This window comes from Vidua macroura, chromosome 1, assembly GCF_024509145.1.
Source record: "Vidua macroura isolate BioBank_ID:100142 chromosome 1, ASM2450914v1, whole genome shotgun sequence".
In the NCBI taxonomy this organism is placed as follows: Eukaryota; Metazoa; Chordata; class Aves; order Passeriformes; family Viduidae; genus Vidua; species Vidua macroura.
In genome coordinates, this window is record NC_071571.1 from 39,716,548 (window position 1) to 39,736,842 (window position 20,295).

The window sequence follows — 20,295 nt, forward strand, 5'->3', positions numbered from 1 at the left end:
ACTGGAGGGAGCTGTGAGCACTCTGGAAGATGACAACTGAAAGCAACTGGGACAGCAATGAGTAACTGGGTCTCTGGCCCTGTTTTCTATTATTGTATTTTCCTTCATATCTAACCTTATGCAAAACACAAGCTTAAATCCCCTAATTTGACATGTCCTAAGGCTTCCCCTTACCCATTCTGTGCCTTCATTCAATACTTTTTGGCCAAATCCAGACAATTTTGTGTCTCCTGCTGTCACAACTCAATGCTTGACTGCAAGTTCCTGTTGAGCAGAGCTGCTTTTCACTGTATTTGCACATCCCAAAACTTTGCTGTGGTTTCTAGCAGTTTACATGTTACAAATCAGTTAAAAGAAAAGAAAAAAAATCCAACATAAACTAGGCAGACCTCTTCTCTGTCAAAAGTGATGATTGTTGCTTCAGCATTGAAGTATTCTGAATGTTTTGCACAGGACACCACACTGGACAGGAACTGAATTTAAGTTTGCATGCACTTTTAATTTGCCTTTTTTTTCATACAATATCTAAGGAAGAAGTATTTGCCTCTGGTATGTACTAATAGTGCTGAGGGCTGCTGACATGTAAAACAAAGTGAAGTCTATATAAAATTAAATCATTCCATACAAGGACACTGGAGCCTAAGCAATAGAATTGCCAGCCCTAAATGGCACAGCAGTCAGCTTCTGCAGTGTCTGGTCTTGCAAACATTGAACACACATGCTCGGCTTGACTATGAATAACCCTATTGAGTTGAATGGAATTACTTACAGTAGTAAAGTCCATGCATAAGCACTCACAGATTTGGGATTTAGCACAGGCAATTAGAAAAACAAAAGGAAGAAACTGTATGTCTCCTGTGCTACAGGGAGGTTTCAGACCAGCAGATCTGCTCAGACCCTGCCCCAGAAAGGCTGAAACTTTCTGTAAATACCTACTTTGGAGTCTTCCAAGCACAGATGGGGTGGAGCTCCCATGTACCAGAGGCACTGTGGTATACCTACTCAAACACCTTCACAGTGTCTGTGGTTCTTCTGGATCTAAGGCAGCAATAAAAGGCACTCTCAAATTGGGCACCTGTGGCCTTGTCACTCAATTCAGAGAAACCAAATCACATAGTGTATGTTCACTCACAGTGAAATACAAGCCAAGAATAAAACCACACAGGCTTTTACACTCTGCCCTCACCCTACCACACTGGTATTTTCCAAACTCCCAGCCAAATGAATACACATGTCCACAGCCTTTGAAGGGCCAGCCTCCATACTGCAATGCATCTCCTCTTCACCATTTCTGTCATCATTTAGATCTGACTTTGGTTTGCTTAATAGTTTTGTTTTTTTTTTTTTTAGGGAGTAAAGCAATTCATTAGATCCTAAAAGGTGCTTAACTCACAACACAAAAATAAATTATCTATGGAGGATTTAAAATAGGCCTGTACTCTCTATTCTGTAATGTTTTATGATTTAGTCACTGGAATGGAGAAGGGATGATGCCACAGTCAAAGCATAGGATTGACACTTAAGAGGCAGGGGCTTTACCACTGACTGTTAGAAATATCCTCTGTGATTATAAGTACATTATCCAAATTCTTTGGATGCGTTTCCATCAGTGATCCATCAAATACAACCAGAATCTCTGGGCTGGATACTTAGATACCTTACACTTTGCATTCTGGAAATCTAGAAAGTTTCCTTTTCAATATCTCATATGCTGCCTACCCCATAACTGATGTTTTCAAAGGAAGTGAGAGTGAGGTGGGGGGACATTAGTTCAGAAATCAGAGCATTCAAGTTGTAAACTGGGGTTGGATTTCAAATCCTAAGGCTTAATTCATTAATGAAAACATCTGACAGGAAAGTGTTCTGGACACAATGTGTTATTTCTTACATTTTTCTCTCTCGAGTTTGCTTGCTCCAAAAACCATGTTCACATACCAGTCCCTGTAAGGTCAACCTGAAGGTGTTGTAGTTATGGCAGGATTAGAACCTAAATAGCCCACCAAGAAAGTGCTTTACAGCAGTCTACCTTTGACTTCAGCATGGGAAAATAATACCAACAACCCCTTTTAGGCTGACACTTCTGCCTGGTGTAACAGGGAGTGGTACGTACAGCACTCACAGAACTCATCTATATAAAGCAGAGGCACAGCAGAGCACAAAGCAGGAGCCAAAGAGCTTTTATCCAGGTTTACTATCCACCCTGCTCTGCAAGGCAGCAGGACACAAGAGCGGGGCTCAGATGACGACAGCAGTGCCCCATCTTCTCCTTTGAAAGGCGCAGGGCACCGATGCAGAACTGACTGCAAGGCAGTGGTGCAGCAGAGGAGGAACCAAGACATTGTGCATGCATTTACAGTGAATCCTTCCTGGCACAGCCAGATGCTGCTCAGACACCAGTGGCAGAAGTTCAGTGCTGCATCTAGAGCTTGTTTTGCTGAGGTGGGCTAGAATAAGCCATACAAGCTGAAACACAGCTTTGCTGTCATAAACTGTGGCCACAATGTGGAACTGTTCTGAACTTTAATGGCACAGTAAGCTTAGTAGCACCTCCTCCAGAGAGACAGAAACTGTGTGCAGAGGTTGTTGTCAGGTTGTTATCATTTCCTTCTCCTTTCTCCACCTGAACAAAATCAGAGGTGTTAGTCAGCATAGACATGGTGAATTATTCTCACCAATGATTTTGTCAGTAATAACTCCTGATGCCTTCAAATTTAGTTTTCTTTTATTTTTTACTCAGATAAAAATATTAGAAAGTCCTAATTGTTTGTATTTTATTTCAAAGTTGTCTGAAAATGTATTTTTGAGAAGGGATGATCAGTAAATAATCATTCATCAGGATTATTCTGAACTAAAAAGTGGGTTTAAATTTGATCACTCTCCTTTAATATTAAAAAAAAAAAATTCTAAAAAAGTCCTTGTGTGAACATGTACACATCCTTAGGATATCCTGCCAGTGCACTGTTTCATAAAATTGTAGTGTCATATGACAAGAGACCCATTTGTGTCACAGGCTTCTTTTGAACAGAGAATGTGTTTCAACAGTTTGGACTTCTGTCTCATGGGTGGGCGTTAGTCAGAGAAAAGATACGGATGGGCCTATTTAAGCAAGTGGACAGACAGAAGTCATGGAATACAGCTCCAGTGTTTTGACAGGTGTGAAAACACCCCTGAGCTAACTTTGAACAGGACACCAAGTACAAAATAGCAGGGACTGCAATGCCAAGAAAGCTCAGGGTAACATACAGGAACCCCAGAATGCCCACTGAAGGCTGCTCACATTCTGGACCTGTTGAGAAGTCTCTGCTCTCCAGACAGAGCAGAGCTGCCACATAAGCAAGAATCAGAGTTAACCTTGTAACAAGGATATGTCATTTACATTTCCTGGTATTTAATATTTGTGTAGAATATCTATGTTTTGTTCACTGCCATGTCACCTGCTAGTTCTATGGTTTCAGCCACAATAGTTTCATACAGCTGAAATGTTTTTCCTGGCCACAAAAGTTTTGCCTTGCCCAGATAGAAATCCCCTCAAATGTTTATCTTGATCTCTTAGAATACTGGCCCAATAAGCAGAAATAAAAAAGTGCAGCTAATGGAGCAAGCAAGCGGAGAGGACTGAAAAAGGAGATGGGAAAACAAAGATCTAAAGAACAGAACAGTGAGCTACCTTCAAAGATATCAGAAGAATAGTTCCAGCTGCAAGAATAGAAAGGTGTAGTGTGTGATTGTTTACTTTTGTATACATTAATAGAGGAGAGCTAGAGCAATTCAACAGAAGGCATTATTACTTCTTGTGTGTAATAACAGCATACCTGAAACTACCGTGAGGAGTTTTAACTTTACTAGGCCCAGTTCTTACCTAAAGAATTGTCCTTATCCATCCCCTTGCATTCCCTTTGCTAGCACCCAGTCGAACTGAGTGCATTTTAGCACCTCTCACATTCCTTTGACAGCATATTCATGACTCCACAATGTGTGTGGAGAGAAAAGTCAAGCTCATTGTTTTTAAATGCACTAAAACAAATGCCATAGGGTATTTGCATGCTTATTATAAAAAGCAAGGATTGTGCACTGGACAGCTAAGATCTATTTAGTCACTGCCTAAGCCAACATGATTTCTTTGAAATTTGGATAGATGCATGACAGAGTTATTGCAGCTCAACAAACAGATGGCAATTACTTTAACTGCAGCAAAGCATCCACTCTGTGTCAAGAGATCTCAGATGACAGAGCAATCCAGACTGATGGGGCCCACAGGCTTCCAGCTGTGGCACAAGATCAGGAAAACTAAGTATTGTGCCTGACTGTAAGGACTAAAGATCTTTATTGGTCTGCTCAATGCCAGGCTTCATAGAAACACTTCAGACTCTAATTCTACTGCCACAGAGGAACTGAGCACCAGCCTTGCTAGGCTTTCACATCTGCCTTGTTTCCCAGATTTTAGTTAGACAGGATCTTGGTTCCCTTGTTAGAGTTGATTTTTAAGAAAGATGAATTGGGCAAGGTGATACAAGTAGGTAAAAGAAATAGGTAGACATTTCTGTTACCTCACAGCAAAAGAGCCAAGAAAGTGCTGAAGCAAACTGCAAGATGACAAATTCAGAGCTGATAAGAAAGTTCTTAGACATATATATATATATATACACATGTACATATAAATATATATGTAATATAAGAATTTCAGCCAAACCCTATAGTCAGACAGTGTCACTGAAGCTACAAGTTAGGCAAGACTCTACCAGGGTTTACACATTCATAAGAATGAGTTATGGTAACCATTATTTCAAAGGTTAATTAATTACACTAATTACAACAATTACATGATCCCAGGCTCAGTATTTAGAGATCACATTGCAACAAGGAAGAGGCTCCTTTGAGGACCACAATCTCGCACACACTAATTAAAGGCATGCTATGCCTTCCCCTAGAGCATCCTATACTGACCACGGCTGGAGAAGAGGAGCTGTCATGCTGAAGCAGATCTGGAAATGGATCAACTCCTGTGACTTGTCTCAAGGTACTGTACAGGTCCATGGTCAGGCAGTGAGGGGCTGCAGGGAGCTGGAGACTAACACTGCAGCAGCATCACTGAGGCAGGGCTGGGCTGAAATGGGAACTTGAGCCATGGACAGGGTGAGGGAAATCCCTTGGGGAAGCTGGGCATGGCCATTAGTGCCCTCAATGCCATAGCAACATATGAAAAAAAAAACATTAATTACTCCCAGTTGCTAAATAGTTTTTCTATGACCAACTCAAAGGCAGCTTCCCAAGTTACACTCAAAAATAAACATTCATCAACTTTTACAAATAATATCTCTATTTCTTTAAAAGGTGGAAGCATTGGAGTGGGAAAAGCAGACAGACCCAAATTCTACTCCTGGCCCTGCTAATAACCTGCAGAGGGGAGGTCACTTGTCCTCAATTTTACCATTTCAGAATAGGGGACAATGAAACAGTCCACAGCTACAAGCAATAAGATTTACACATGGCCACAAGAAACAGGATAATTGTGCACCAAGCCATTTTGGAAACTTTCAGAATTGAGGTTGAGATAGTTGTTTTGTTTGCTAATATATGCTATATCTTGGGGTTATTTTCTAGCTAATTCATACTCACGCTCTGTTAGTTGCCAAGACTCCAAACAATACAATTCTGGGAAAGAGAGAACTATCTCCTCAATGCATTTGTAATATTTTAAGACTATGTAGAACAGTTTATCTATATCTAGATGACATTGTTAAGGCCAATATGACAAGTCTATCTAGAACTGGATCTGTGCAAGCAGTACCCCTAACAAAGAAAGATTAAAGGTGAAAACATGGTCAAAGTACTCAAAGTACAGGGTAGATTGTTTTTGTTTGTTTTTAATCAGGTAACTCCACAATTTAGCACAATTATGTCCTTCCACATACCGAGTGTTGTTGTGCTGTTATCTTAGGAGTCAAGCAGTAATCCAAGAAAATCTCTGCTCTGCTGATTTCAGAGTTGGGTTTTCTTTTTCAGATACATTATTTACAGACTATCAAAAGTTTTACATTGGTCATAAGAACAGATGTTGTCACTGTTCAAAGAATCTAATAACACACCTAGCCATTAAAAACAACCAAAGCAGAAAAAAGAAAAATCTTGAAGCACCGCTTACATTTGTAGTTGATGAGATAATTATAGGGAGCTTTTCTGAATAAACCACCTAAAACTCCAAAATAATTTTCCCAGCGAAATCAGATAAAAAGACAGAAGTGCCACTTGGGCATGAGAACCATCAGTGCTCCTCACAGAGATATAGCATATAAGGAAAAAGATTTAGATGAGAAAAATTGAAAGGGTCTAGTCCAGTTTCACTGGTGTTAATAAGAGTCTTTCCATTGACTCCACAGGGCTCATATGGCCAAAGCAGTTAGCAAGAAGGCCTGAAAAAAGAAAATGTAAGCACGGGATAAAGGATATGAAGGCTAAGGACAGATTGGGCTTGAATTATAATGAAGTTAGGATAAGGTTGGACTTTCACAAATAAAGTATTGAACTGATTTCAGAGAGGGTCTCTCATATTTCACAGATAAAAAGATTATCATTAACTTAACTTCATATCTTTCTTCTAAATCAAATTTCGGGGGATATGCAACACTATTGACTCTTAGAAAGGTCTGAACTCCAATCGTCCCAAGTACCTTCACTACTTATTGACCTGGAATTTTATTATAAATCCTAGAAGCAATAATCCCTATTGAAAATGTGCTATCATGATATCAAGAAGTTGGCTTGCATGGATATTTGGTCACTGTCTGCCAGGGAAGTAGTCAGAAACCAATTAAAGCTGTCTGGCTGTGCTGGTGTTTAACTCAGTGTTCACCAAGTCCTTAATTTCTGTAAGTGTACATGAAAATTTGAGCTGCTGAGAGTGAAGGGAGGAAAAAAAGTTCAGTCCCTGAAGTTTCTTCTGTATCAGGTTGAAATTTTTGTTTAAAATCCAGTCGGATCAGTTCCCTAACGTGGGTAAAAGTCCTGTGTAAGAGGCCATGACACTCTCCATTCCAATGGCCAGAAGCCATCGTTTCCACAAGAAACAAAAGCATCTAAAAGCTTTAAATCCTATCCCATTGTAGGAACACAATTGAATTCTCTTGCCAGCATGAGGACAGAGTATACATAGTCACTGCATAGGACTGACAGTCTGTGTGGGAATTACTGAAGTCTAGCTGCAAGATTTCCATATACAGACATTTCCTGCCACGAGAATGTTACATACAGTACTAAGTCAGCATCCAAAGTAATCTAAAGAACAAAAGGAAAGCCTCTAAAACAAGGAGAAGGAAAAAAATTATACAAAAATATCACTTCACATATTCAATACAGGCATTTAAAGTGGAGGATATCAAGGTCAGATTGTGCAGCCTTTTTTCAGGCACATCAACAGGAGTATGTTTTTAAAGTAAAGCCTGAGGCAGTATATGACGTTTTTAAATTTTATTTTCTTTTTTCTTTGGATATGATGGTTGTGAGATGCTGCCCAAGAACAGAACTATAGGGCATATCAAACTCAAATTCACATTTGAAACTGAGTATTATTTATGTTTCAAAGTATGGTCGTAAAGGAACTCTATGAGTACCAGTAAAAGAGACAAAAGATTCTTGGGTCCATAGTCTGATATTATAAAAATAATCTAATCTTGCTACAAACAAAGCACAGAGAGTTTAGTTAATTAGGCCATTACATCAGTCATGTTTTAAGTGAGCACAGCAATTCTCACAGAGGTTTGATGGCCTTCCGAACTGTTAAATTAATTTTGTGGTGACAAGTGAACTAATACAGATAATGCTCTGAAGAAACCCTGTCCACCTACCTCCTAAGAAATCTTGTATAGTATAGAGAAGAGAGGTATAGGCTGTGACTGTATCAGCTCCAAAATCCATCTCATCCTTGTGACCTTGAATCCTGTTGCTCAACACATGGAGAGAAACAAGATTTCCCCAGAATTTTCATGATGGAGAGCATCTCCTTCTTCCACAAAGAGTTTAGGCTAAATACTTTTGTGCATTTATATACACAGACATCTGAGAAGTAAGCAACCATCATCCATGTCAACTCCCCTTCTATGTTGCTTCACATCAATCCCACTATAAAGACAAGAACTATTGAGTCTGCAGTGATTTCCACTGTTCTTTCACTTTCCTTTCCCCATGTCTAATGACCTACAATTACATTATATATAACAATAAAAAAAAAAAAAAAAACAAACAAAAAACCCATAATAAACTAGACTAAAGCATTTGTTTTTTCTATGTGCACAGGTGGTACACCTGTGCAGGGAAACAGACTGTCTCAAACCTAGCTCTGATATTATTATACAGCATTAATATAACACTTAGTAGCTGTTCCATATACTTCCTGTATCTCACTGCTACCATTATTCATCATTACTTCACAGTGTTAATTACAGTGTTATCAGAACAGCTCTTAAAAGTGATGTAACAGGCACCTGAAAATATTTTTGTGTAATTGCAAAAGGTGTGCATTAATACCTGAGCACTTACTTGCTTGAATAAATGAATAAACTCTTTCTTCTTACAATGTGTTCTTAGAACAACTTGATTTTTACTGAATTTTCTGGTTTCAGATTCTCCTAGAAGAAAGCAGCTTTGAAAAGCATATTAAACCAATCACAGGCAAGGAAATAGGAACCCCTCTATCTGTGAGTGCTGGGCTGGGCTTGGTGCCCCCCCTAAGCAGCACAGCTGCCTGATGCAGAGGGTGTGATTTGCACACGTGTAACATCTCCCTCTACTGGCTAAAACCCTAGCAATACTTCAATTTCCAAGGAGAAAGGTTTTATCTGCTGTGAGAATCCCACATCAGGTCATCTTCCATCCTCTAGTTTTTACACACTTGTAATCTCTCTCTGTAACCCAAAAGCAGACAAGGTTTGCATGATGGATCAGGTGATGATGAATGGGACACAGTTCAGCTGAAACCCTAAATCCTCGATGCCTTAGTGAGATGCCAAAGACCTCAGTGAAATGCTTTGAAGACAAGCAGACTTAAGCAAGTTCAGCAGGGCGACTCTGCAACTACATTTGCTGTGCAGAAGCTTTCATCTTGGACTCTGAACAATGTCTGATTTAGCAATACTGATTATTAAATCATTTTGAAAACTGTGATCTCAGTGGTGAACTTAAGTATCTTAAGTATAAAACAAAGCCCATTAAATGTGGATGCTTTACCAAACCTCAGTTCTTCACTCTTGGATGACCTCTGAAGCCATAACTCAGTGTTACTTTGTGCCCCATACTAACAGCATTTTTGTACCTATGTTGTCTTTAAATGCTCAATAGCTGACAGAACTGATGAAAAATAATCTTGGTACATTCTGAGAACAAGAAAGGCTCACCTATGAAGACGCTCCAGATGGAAAGGCATGGCAAGGATACTCTGTGAGGAGAATTTCACCACACAGCAGCTACACACACATTCTGTTTCCAGTAGAGCATTACATGCTTCCTCACACTCTGGAGAACTAATAGTTAACAGAACCTTTGGGCTACATCTAGTAGTCTACTGCTGGGATTTGTAATGTACAATTCCCACATACTCCAACACCAAAGGGCATTAAGCTGAGATAAACACATTCTAAAGTTAACCTTTTCAAGTTCCTATCAGAGTTGCCCATATAGATCTCCTGTAGTCAAGAAAAACTGAAAATATGATCCATTCCATTAAAATGGAGAATTCACTTAATACCAACCCTTCTAAAATGTGGCCTACACTATAGATTCTTGATATATAGGCTACAGACACTAATATTTTCCTGCTACAATATTGTAAAGTTCAGCAAAAAAAACTATTTCTATTATAATTCACACAATTGTAAATAGGGTAAATAAGAGAAAAATTATTATTATTCATAGCAAGGAAGAATTATATTATTTTCTTTCTTCTCCATCTTTTAAAAGGATTTTAAATTCACCATTTCTTTCCTTTTATTTTCCTTCTTCTTTTGTTTAGTAAGCTTTTTTTTAATTTCCCTTCCCTGCATCCTGTGTGCAGGGCGAAACCATTCATGCAGAATTCATCACAGGAAAACAAACATAATATCTCGCTCCCATATTCCCAAGAGGGAATTAACTGAAATTACCAGTTCTTGGGAAATCGGCGTAGAAAAAAGCAGGAGAAATTACTATAGCCAAGTTGTCAGGGAAACTGTTAGCACACTGGCAGCTCAGGAAAATGGGCTATTTGAAACACTTTCTACTGAGTACCCAAGTAAACTACAGGGTCGTTTGTGGGGATTGGAGGCACACAAAGCCTGAAAGCATTATTGCCTTTGAAAGGCTTAGTAACTCCTGGCTATTGTGGGGGAGCGTCCTGTCGAAGGGACGCTTGCTACCTTTTCAGCACAGACATAGAGTTCTATGAATAGCACTTGGCTAATTCCCCCTTTGTGGAAGTCTTTAGGAAGCTTTTCATTGTACAGTCCATTCTATAGAACTCCTAAAGCCAAAAGATAAGAGTTTTCTAAGGAAATTGTCCAATTCTAAGTGAGCTTTTTAAAAATTATTTGTGTCCAGCCCTGCTACATTTCCTTTGCTACTCAAGGGGCAGCAATTATCACAGCGAGCAGCAGACAGACTTTTGTGACAGAGCTTCATTGCTTTTAGTCCTGCATGAGTACATGAAAGGACAGCACTCTGCCAATTCCAAACGCCCGGGCAGTTTCGGCAAGCTGCACCTAAATCACAGAGATAACAAGGCTGTGATGATCAGTGCAACACTCCCCTGAGCTCGGTGTTAGGGAAGGCTCCAGACTGTGACAGGACCTGAACTTCGGGCACGCTTGGAACCTGCTGCTGGGGTGAGACTGGCTCCCACAGCCCTCCCTACACAGATGCACTCAAACCCAGATGACGTCTTGTTTTGCTGTGCTGATACAAACACATGCAACTACAACTATGGCCGGGAGAGCAGAAGATGAGAGCTAGAGCAGGGGGTTTTGTGGTGTAACTGCACCTGAAGTAGTATTTTTGTGAGGAGAGTAATGCAGATAAAAAGAGCACCACTACGCCAACCAAATTTTCAAGCTGTGTTACGAACAACTGGCCAGTCAGAGCAAGTACATTAACTCTGGGCCAGGGTAGATGAAGGAAAGAGGGACAAGAAATCCTAGGCTTTAGCCTGACCCAGGACTGCAGTGAAAATGTAACAAATGAAGAAACAAATGTGGTTTATATCATATGAGATGCCTTAGTCAATTGATGGTTAAAGGTGTGGAACTCTCGCATATCCAAGCTTCATAGTCCAGAAGCTTTAAACAGCCAGCAGCAGATTTCACATTATCATTGCATTCACATGGATCAGACAAAGAGACCCATGATCAAAAATATACGAGGCAGTATTGGGTTATTCTAAATATAATCCGTGCAAGGGTGGAGGAGGGGGGTTACACCAAGAGATAAAAAACTTGCTGACAACAATAACAGGTTAACATCAGAGGAAAAAACTGAGATTTTGTGCATCATCACAAGGTTTTTCTCCCCATTTCCCCTCTTTCAGGAATACTGCCCATGCTATATCAGGCTTAACTAAAGTTATTTGATTACAAATCAAGTATTATTTGATTACAAATTTTGAGACCTGCTAAAGACAAAGTTTTGTGACCTGATTTTACCTTCTGTTTCACAGGCTATGGAAAGTTTCCTGCATGGCTTGCTCATGGAGTATTAAAGTATTCCTCTTTCTCACATTACCTGATTTGGCTGCATGAACTGCAGACCTACCAGCCCTGGAAATCCTTCTAACTTGTACCTACTTATCCTCCCTAAAAGTGCTTGCCATCTCTGGCTCCCTTTCACCTTAGAGCATGAGGATGTGCACGCACATATCCAAGGTGTGTTAAGAGGTTAAAAGGGTGCTGGAAGCATCACGTAGATGATTGGAGGCTCAGCTTGGCACAAGAAAAAAGGCTAAGGCATGCCAGAATTTGCAGAGACATATTCCTCAAGTTGCTTGAACTTTACTTGGCTTTCAGACTCCTAGCAAAGACCACAAGACTGAAGGTCACCATGTTCATACAGAGAATTGTGAAGCATGTGAGTGCACAAACCATTGATTCTGTGCACATCTGAGGCCCTGCCATCAAGGGCATTTTGCCATATGCATTCCTCCCTATACAGGGCTTCCCCTTCCCCTGACAAGAAGCAGCCATCACATTCAGATCATTCGTTTCACTGCTATAAACCTCCAGAACAGCCTAGCCTGCAGTTTTGCCTTTCTCTGCTCTGAGGAAAAACATTCATTGTAGTCCTCCAGGTTTGCAAGCACATATTGGAAAACTACTGGGGCTAAAAAGGCATGGGAAAAAGAATGAAATCCAAGTTTGTAGCCCCAAGGGCAAGAAGGGATTGCACAGCACTGTCTGGACAGCCTGCCCACAAAATTTGGCTCTTCCCAGCAGTGCTTACACTCACCTTCCTTATAAATTAACCTGCTTAAACCACCTCTGCCAAATCTTGAAAGGAGAGCCAGAAGACACCAGCAGCAAAATCCCACTTCTATGAAAATTGCCCTGTTGCAGAAACTGGGACTCCAATTCACAGCTCAGCAATCAATTTCCATAGTGAGACAGAAAGGCAATCTGTGCCTCAACAACTAAAGCATAACAGGGAAACAGTGCAGCCTTTCTCCCAAAGACACCTTTTATTGGTTTGCAGAGCTTGGCTCTGAGGTTACTGATACACAGTATAATCTAGAAGGACTTTGAGTATCTGAACTAGCTCTTGAGATGAACTTTAAGAGTTGAAGACAGTCACATTAATAGTACCTTTGGTCAGTTAGCCCCCCACAAAAAGCAGGGTCTGTCCTATAGGATGCCACCTTTTTCTCTCTACCACTAATCTCAAGACCCTTGAGAGGAGAAAGAAGTTGGGAAATGACCCTGGCACAGGGTGACAAGGCACATACAATGCTGATGCTCCACAAATCTCTTGCTGAATGATACCTCTCGCAAATATAACTCCCTTTCTCCCACAGAAAACACAGCAACTCTGTTCTGGGACTTCTCTAGAGAAAGATAAAAGCATTTCCATATGGAGTTGAGGAGAGGATGAATAAAAAGAGGAGGCATCCTTGGAGAACAGAGGTTGTGCAAATAACACAAGTCGTGGTTGAGAAGAGAAATATGGCTGATGAGGTAGGGAAAGGAGGAGTACAGCATTTCAAAAGGATCAAGATACGAGACAAACATGTTAAAATTGGTAGATAATAATACTTAACATGACATGTATTTGGCATTGCAAAACCTACACCATCACAAACAGCATCACAGAATAGCACCAGGACATGTACACACACTAACCTGTAGGAATGTCATTCTCATTAGCTTTAATAGGAATTATGCATCTGACTAGGGTTTGGTAACATTTTACCTCCATGCATGTCCCATGAGCCTGCACTGAAGTACAGATCAACTGAGACAGTGTCTGTCCAGAGGATGCTAGGTGTTGGAAAAAAAGAGCATCACTACATCTGGGAGCTCTTAGCTCCAAACTCATGCTGTGTCTTAAACATACAATAGCTTTCAAAGTTGGTTTTGTCTTCTCTGCAGGCCTATTCCATAATGGTATCACCAACTGCATGTTCTAGCTTGCATTAAGCAGCACCCTATTCACAAGAAGTAATTTTGCAAGAAATTGAGGTGATTTCAGCATATTTCTAGGTATTAAAAACGGTTTAGCAAGTATCAAACTCTGAAGTAAAGCAGATAATAGGCATTAATCACCGAAGTAAATCCATTAGTCAGTTGCACAGCATTCATGGCTGTTCCTGTACCTACAGTATCGATGAAGTCAGAATGAAACATCAGCCTTCTCCAACTTGCTATAGTAAATCCATGTTACTTGAGCAAAATGAAAAAAAATCCAGCCCTGTGATCTCCTCCTTCACTTTTGCTAATTACTTGGTACAAAGATTTCAAAACCATTTTTGTGCCACAATAAAAACATAATGGCTCATCTAGCCTGCAGAGGCATAATTACTACAAATACATTTGCAATGCAGATAATGATTCTGAATAGCATGTTTCCACAGGCAAAAGCTAAAAGGAGAAAGCAGACTGATGACTGTCACCTGACTGCCAGTCTTCTAAAACAATGCTCCCTCCAAGAAGATCAGCACTGCTGCCTAAAAGCTAATGTGCCTAAAAGTATGCGTCTCAGGCATCACTTAATATTTGATCTTCTGTCATACTATTGGTCATATATTTTCAGAGGGTTGGGGGTTTTTTTATGTCATGTCAATTTTGCTGTAAGCAAAGAGCATTAGATAAAGGATCACTAAATAAATATATTTTTCTCTGGAAAGTCAAATTTCAGTCAGCTGTTCATCACTATGGAAATAGCTGTTCAACACTTACGCATATTTAATGCATAACATATCTAGATTCATAGCTAGACATCTCCATAAAATGAGATGTGGATTTATATGTTTGTAATTAATTTACATATACAACTGGATTTATCAATACCATTCCATGCTACTGAAGGCAATATCCTTACTTTCCTAAAGTGACAAAGAAAGGTCCATACGTGGAAAAGAGATCCACATTCTTAAAACTCCCTATTTAAACTATACCTGTTCATGAAATGCAAGAAGCAAAAGGAAGAAGGGAAGACCAAATTAAAACAAAAAATATTGGTTTTTCCTTTTGTAAGTTATGGGAGGAAAAAAAATCCTGCAAAATATAGAAAATAGAACTAATCTTAGTGAAGAAAGTGTTCTGGAACTTTAAAGTTCTATTCATAATTAAAATGTAAAGGATGGAGGGATTCTGAGGAGCCCAGACAGGTATTTCTGTCAAGCCAGTTATGACTGTTTCCATTTCTTCTAATCACAGTGTCCAGGAAGATTTTACCTTGAAAAGAAGGCAGCAACCATCTGAAGAACAACAGCCTGTCTCTGCTGCAGAGATCTGCTGCACGGTTACCAGTAGTACTGCATATGTTTACCCCAGTGCACACCAATTCAGAAGGCAAATGTTGCCTTTCCTGCTCCAAATGGTCAAAGGTAAGAACATCAGAAAAGCAAACTCTCATGTAATACTTTTGCCCTTGCCGAGCAGCTGGCAGTCTGAGGCACTTCTAGAACTCCCTCCTCCTGTGAGGTGAAATCAGAGCTGAGGAGACAGGACACCCATCGTGTCTCTCACTGTCTAGCGAACAGACACGAGCCCATCTCCTGACACTGCACACAGGCCACCTGCTGCAGAGCCCCCCAGCAACACCCCTCTGCCAACCACCTGCCTTGGAGCCATGGCCACGGGGGCACTAGAACACAGGAGTTGGGGAGCAGCAGTTTGCATTGCTTCCACATGGCCCCTGTCTGCTCCCAGCTGATCTTACACCACCCCTTACCAGCACTGGCCAACTGCACCAGGGCTGCACTGGGAACCACACCGGGGCCTGACTCAAGTTACCCATAACCATCTGCAGCCAGCTTATTTTTCAGACAAATCAGTCTTCTGATCCTACCCACAACTCCATCCTGCATGCTGCTGTAGCAGCACTACTTCTAGGGGCACATGGGGAGGGTGGAAAAAAGAACAAACAGAGGAAAATGCCCAAAAACAGGAGGTACATATGGCATCCCCATGGCCAAAATAAGTAACTTAGTAATTAGTTTAAAGCCCATTCTCGAAGACTTAACACATCTGAACTGCTGAATTCTGTGCCCTACTCCTCCTCCTCCATCAGTACCTCTTTCCAAAAAAATCCATGAGTCTAAGCTTACTAACCATATTTTGAAAACTCTTCTCTCACTTGCAGTGAGGGTTAAGTAACTACCCTTATATTGTCTCTCTCTCAAGCACACAAAGCCACAGCCCCAGTACCATGCTAGGTGGGTTAAGTTGTTGGGGGACTAATTCATGTTTGAAATAATTGATCTTGCCAAATTCTTTTGGTCTGTCTCAAGCAAGAACTCAGAAACTGTTGAAAACATGCAGAGAGATGGACAGCAAGCAAAAAAGAGAACAGAAAGGAAAAATAAAATGGACAAACAATAAACATGTTTGAGTCCAAAATTAAAATGGGTTAGTTTTCAGGTCTTGTCTAGCTTTTATCCTGGATGATCTGTTTGCCTGAACCAATCTGTCCACTGTCAGCAAAAAAATGGCAGTCAACAAACTCTTCAAAAGTTTTCTCTTGAGTTATTTTTTATGTTCCAGCTTCTTCCCTGCCAAGTGTTCAAACCTATTTGCAATTATTTGATCTTCTTTCTAGTTTGAAGAATGTGATGACACTCAGTGCAAGAAAGCTGCACAATAGTTAATATTGTGCAAGCACGAGAATGATGAGAGTACTGTTGTCAGTAAACATGGTCATTTCCCTAAAATGCATTTATCCAGTTATTAGGCTCGCTTAGTCCATGCTTGTGTGGACTACTGGAATTACAGAATACTAAATCTTCAAAATGTTAATTTAATTCTATTGACAAAATAGAAAAAATAAAGCTGAACACCTCAGGATCAGATGGGCAGTCTTGTAGGAAGAGCACATTCCCTGGAGAGCAAATGGAAGATCTTAGCTACTATATACAGCTTCCTAAGCCATTCAGGAGACAGAACATTGTCTGTTCACAATTAAGTCAACAGCAAAACCTCACTGGCATAAGAATCAGCACCAACATGAGAGCTGATCTGAAACACATGTCCAGGCCCTAGCAAGCTACCTTGACACAATGGCTCACCCTTTACTTCACTAGCACCCTTTACTTAACTTTCCCTCCTGAAAAACAAAGGCAACTTTTAGTAATATACTTGCAAGGAAGGAAGTCCAGAAATTCTAACTCCTAAAAGCTCTCTTTCCTTCCCACCCACTTGGAGCGGATTTTTCCGCTTCTTGTCTCTCTCATTTCTAAGTCAAACTCCTAGCAGCTGCTTATTGAAGACCTAAGTGGCGATTCTGGCTGGCTGGTGCCAGCTTTTTTCTTTCAAAATAACAAAGAAGGGTACACAATAAGAAAGATTTCTTCACAGTTTCCAACACAGTGGATGAGTAATTCCAAAGGTAATTCCAAAGAATTTCTTCTGTTTGCAGTATTGCTCTCTTCTGCTTTATTTAGAGGATATGACAAAGAGCTAATTTAAGAGATATCAACAATGCTATACCACACAGAACGATCTCCTTTGCAAAGGGGAAGGATGTAATTAACAGCTGTCATATATAAGTTCATTGTACATTATTCTTTTGCAATGAAGATTTCTGAATCCATTTCAATAGTTTATCAAGACAAAACAATATAAACAAAAAAGATAAAACCCAAACAACTCCCCCTGTAATTTATTAAAATGTTGAAAAACTCTTTAAAAGATAACTTAGTTTGCTGCTGAGTGACAAGCAGGTGGTAAGCAATAACCAAACACACAGGCTTTTCTCACTTTTAGGCTTCGATTTAAAACTCAGAGAAGATTCCAGAAGAAACAGCAAACTGCAACTTGCTACAAGTAAATTGCACTCTTGAAAGCACACTGCATTCACCACAGCAATGGTGAGACTGGAGAGTGTTCATGGTGAATCTCTGTGCTACACAAAAATGCAGTCTATGTAAAGCTTATATCCCAGAGATATGAATTCCGTTTTGATGTGCTGTTGATTTTGCTCACTTTTGCAACATTTGATAGAACTGCTGTTATTTATTTAATCACTACCACAGACCCAATACCAGCTGCAGATAAATCAACAAGAACATTCTTGTTATTCTGGCATGCCTTCTGTAAGCTCTTATAAAAGAGATTTCCATTCTTGCATGCCTAGGAATAAAAGTTCCATCAATCAGAATCATTCATCAGTTTTGTAATGCCCCTCTGCCTGACCTTCATTGCCTCATGCCACAAGCAACCTGCTGAGTCTTAATCTGTAAAGATGAAGCCTATTCATCTAATCCATCAAACAGAAAAGAAGTAGTCATTTTGATCAAATTCATGGAAAAGGCATGCTGTGGTGGTTAACTGAACCCCAGGATCCACATCAACTTAAAACTCTTACCTTCCAGTATGCAACGGGGCAATATTGTGCTAATCAGACAAGCAGGCAGCTGATAACTGCATTTAAACAGAGTGGGCCTGATCATCTTAAGACCAATGTTGTAATAAGAGGACTACAAGCAAGAATTATTTTAAAATGACATGCCTTAGATGCTGCTTGTGATACAGCTTTTCAAGAACATTTACAGTAATATTCTCCATTAGGATAGGCAGCAAAAGTTGTACTTTTCATTAGCCTACAGCATCAGAAAACTTGGAGCTGGGCATAATATAAAAGAAGAATTAAAATGGATTGGGTGATTTTGAGTATGCCTTTGGTGATTTAATCATATCACAAAACTACTGCTGAGAGAAGGCTGATTCTATGTGGCCCTAGTACAGAGACTACTCTGAGCTTTAATCATACACAAACAGTATCTGAAAGAGATTCTCTGTTGGAACTAATCCTTTCACACCTTGACTCACATTTTTCCTCACCCAACAGGAGATATCTAATAGATTAAACTATTAAACATTATTCTGGCCTAGACCTGGATCATAAATCCTCAAGAGAACATTTTCAATTATAACAGCCTGAAATAACCTGGTTTTCAATGTTTATTATCTGATACATCTGTTTGGTTTAACTTATTATTCTAGTCATGGGACTTGTTAAAATTAGGTGTTATAGCAGCATCTTAATGATAGATTAGGACAAACCCTGGAATTACGCAGCTTTGCCTTTTTTCCAAACCTCTTGACCTTATTTTCCTAAATCCAGCCTGACCAAGGATCTCTTTAAATTGTTAACATTTCACAGATTTTTTTGTGGCATGAAACTACTGAAAAATATATCATGAGAAGAGCAGAGGCATCACAGATGGGGAAGTAGTGGCAAGAGCTGGAAAAGGAACTGGAGTTTTTACATTGATAAGAAAGGTTCACCCTTTCAGTATTTTTTCTGAAGAAGTTCTGATTGCTTTGTATTTGAGGAGGAATATTAATTTCCTAATTTCCCATCCCAAAAATTTACACCATGTCTTTCCCCAAAAACTTGCAATTATAGCAAGGAGGAATAGCATGAGAGCAGACTTTACTTTACTGTATATTACCCTACAGTAATACATACACACTAGTTTGTCTTAATTACTTCAACTATTCACTGACATCTATTCAGAGCTGACCATCTAGCACCCAGTATCACAGAAAACAATTTCATGTTTCATTATTTTAAAAACTTTCATGAATGCTGCTTTTTTTTTTTAATTTTGCATATTTTTTCCACTCTTCCAGATCCTTCAGATATACTAATATGCTACAATATGGCTTAACCTCAGATAGACTCAGGCACTGCACCAAGAACCGTTAACTGCAACAAAATATAATCTCATTCTGCTATTTTTTTACTGCTTAGCCAGTTCCTCATCTCATGCTCTCTCTCTCCCAGTTAAATGAAAAATAAGACCCTGTGAGGAGCTTTGTCAAAGGCTTTTTGAAACATGATCTCTCCATAAAAGTTGCTGCGAAGTTGTGGACTACACTAAACAGAAAAGGGATCAGAAGGCCAACTGCCTGGGCATGACTCATTTTCTGCCACACATGTAAGCTGTGCCTCGAGAAAGGCACAGAGACAGAAATCAAGACGCCTGTGATAAAATGGGGTCTGTAGTTTAATGACTGGCTCCTAGTAAGCTCCAAGCTTCACCACTCTGAAAAGGAATTGTTTGTGCAAATCGTTATGCTGGCTCCCAGCAGACCCTCCTTGTCTAAGTCATTAAGACTCTCCCTCTTACCACTATTAGTCACGCTGAGTACTAATATTATTCATTATTACTCATAGTTTACTCTTTGAACAACCTCATTAATTTCAGTGAGAAATTTGCAGTAGGATGTATTAGATAATCTATGCATTTATGTATGCATGTATGTCTAATTAAAGGGTATCAAATGAGATTATTGAGTTTCTATTGCTGACTAAGCTGATCCTTGAAACTCTGGACCCAGAAGTGAAAGTGTGTGTGGCTGATGCTAAAGACATGCTAAGTCAAGCTTTCTAAAGTACCTGTGGCAAAATCAGTCTTTACAGCAATTTTCATGAGGATACTGCAAAGTTACACCAGCCTTTCACCTCTGGGCTCTACTGTAAAAAAGGGGCTTGGAAAGGGGCAGTTGCCTGTCCCTCGGTACTCCAAAATAACGTATTAGTAACAAAATTGGGAAGCAAACTTAGAAGAAAACAAAACACGCACAGATTTGTACCTCACAGACCACTCTTCCTGGTTTTTTT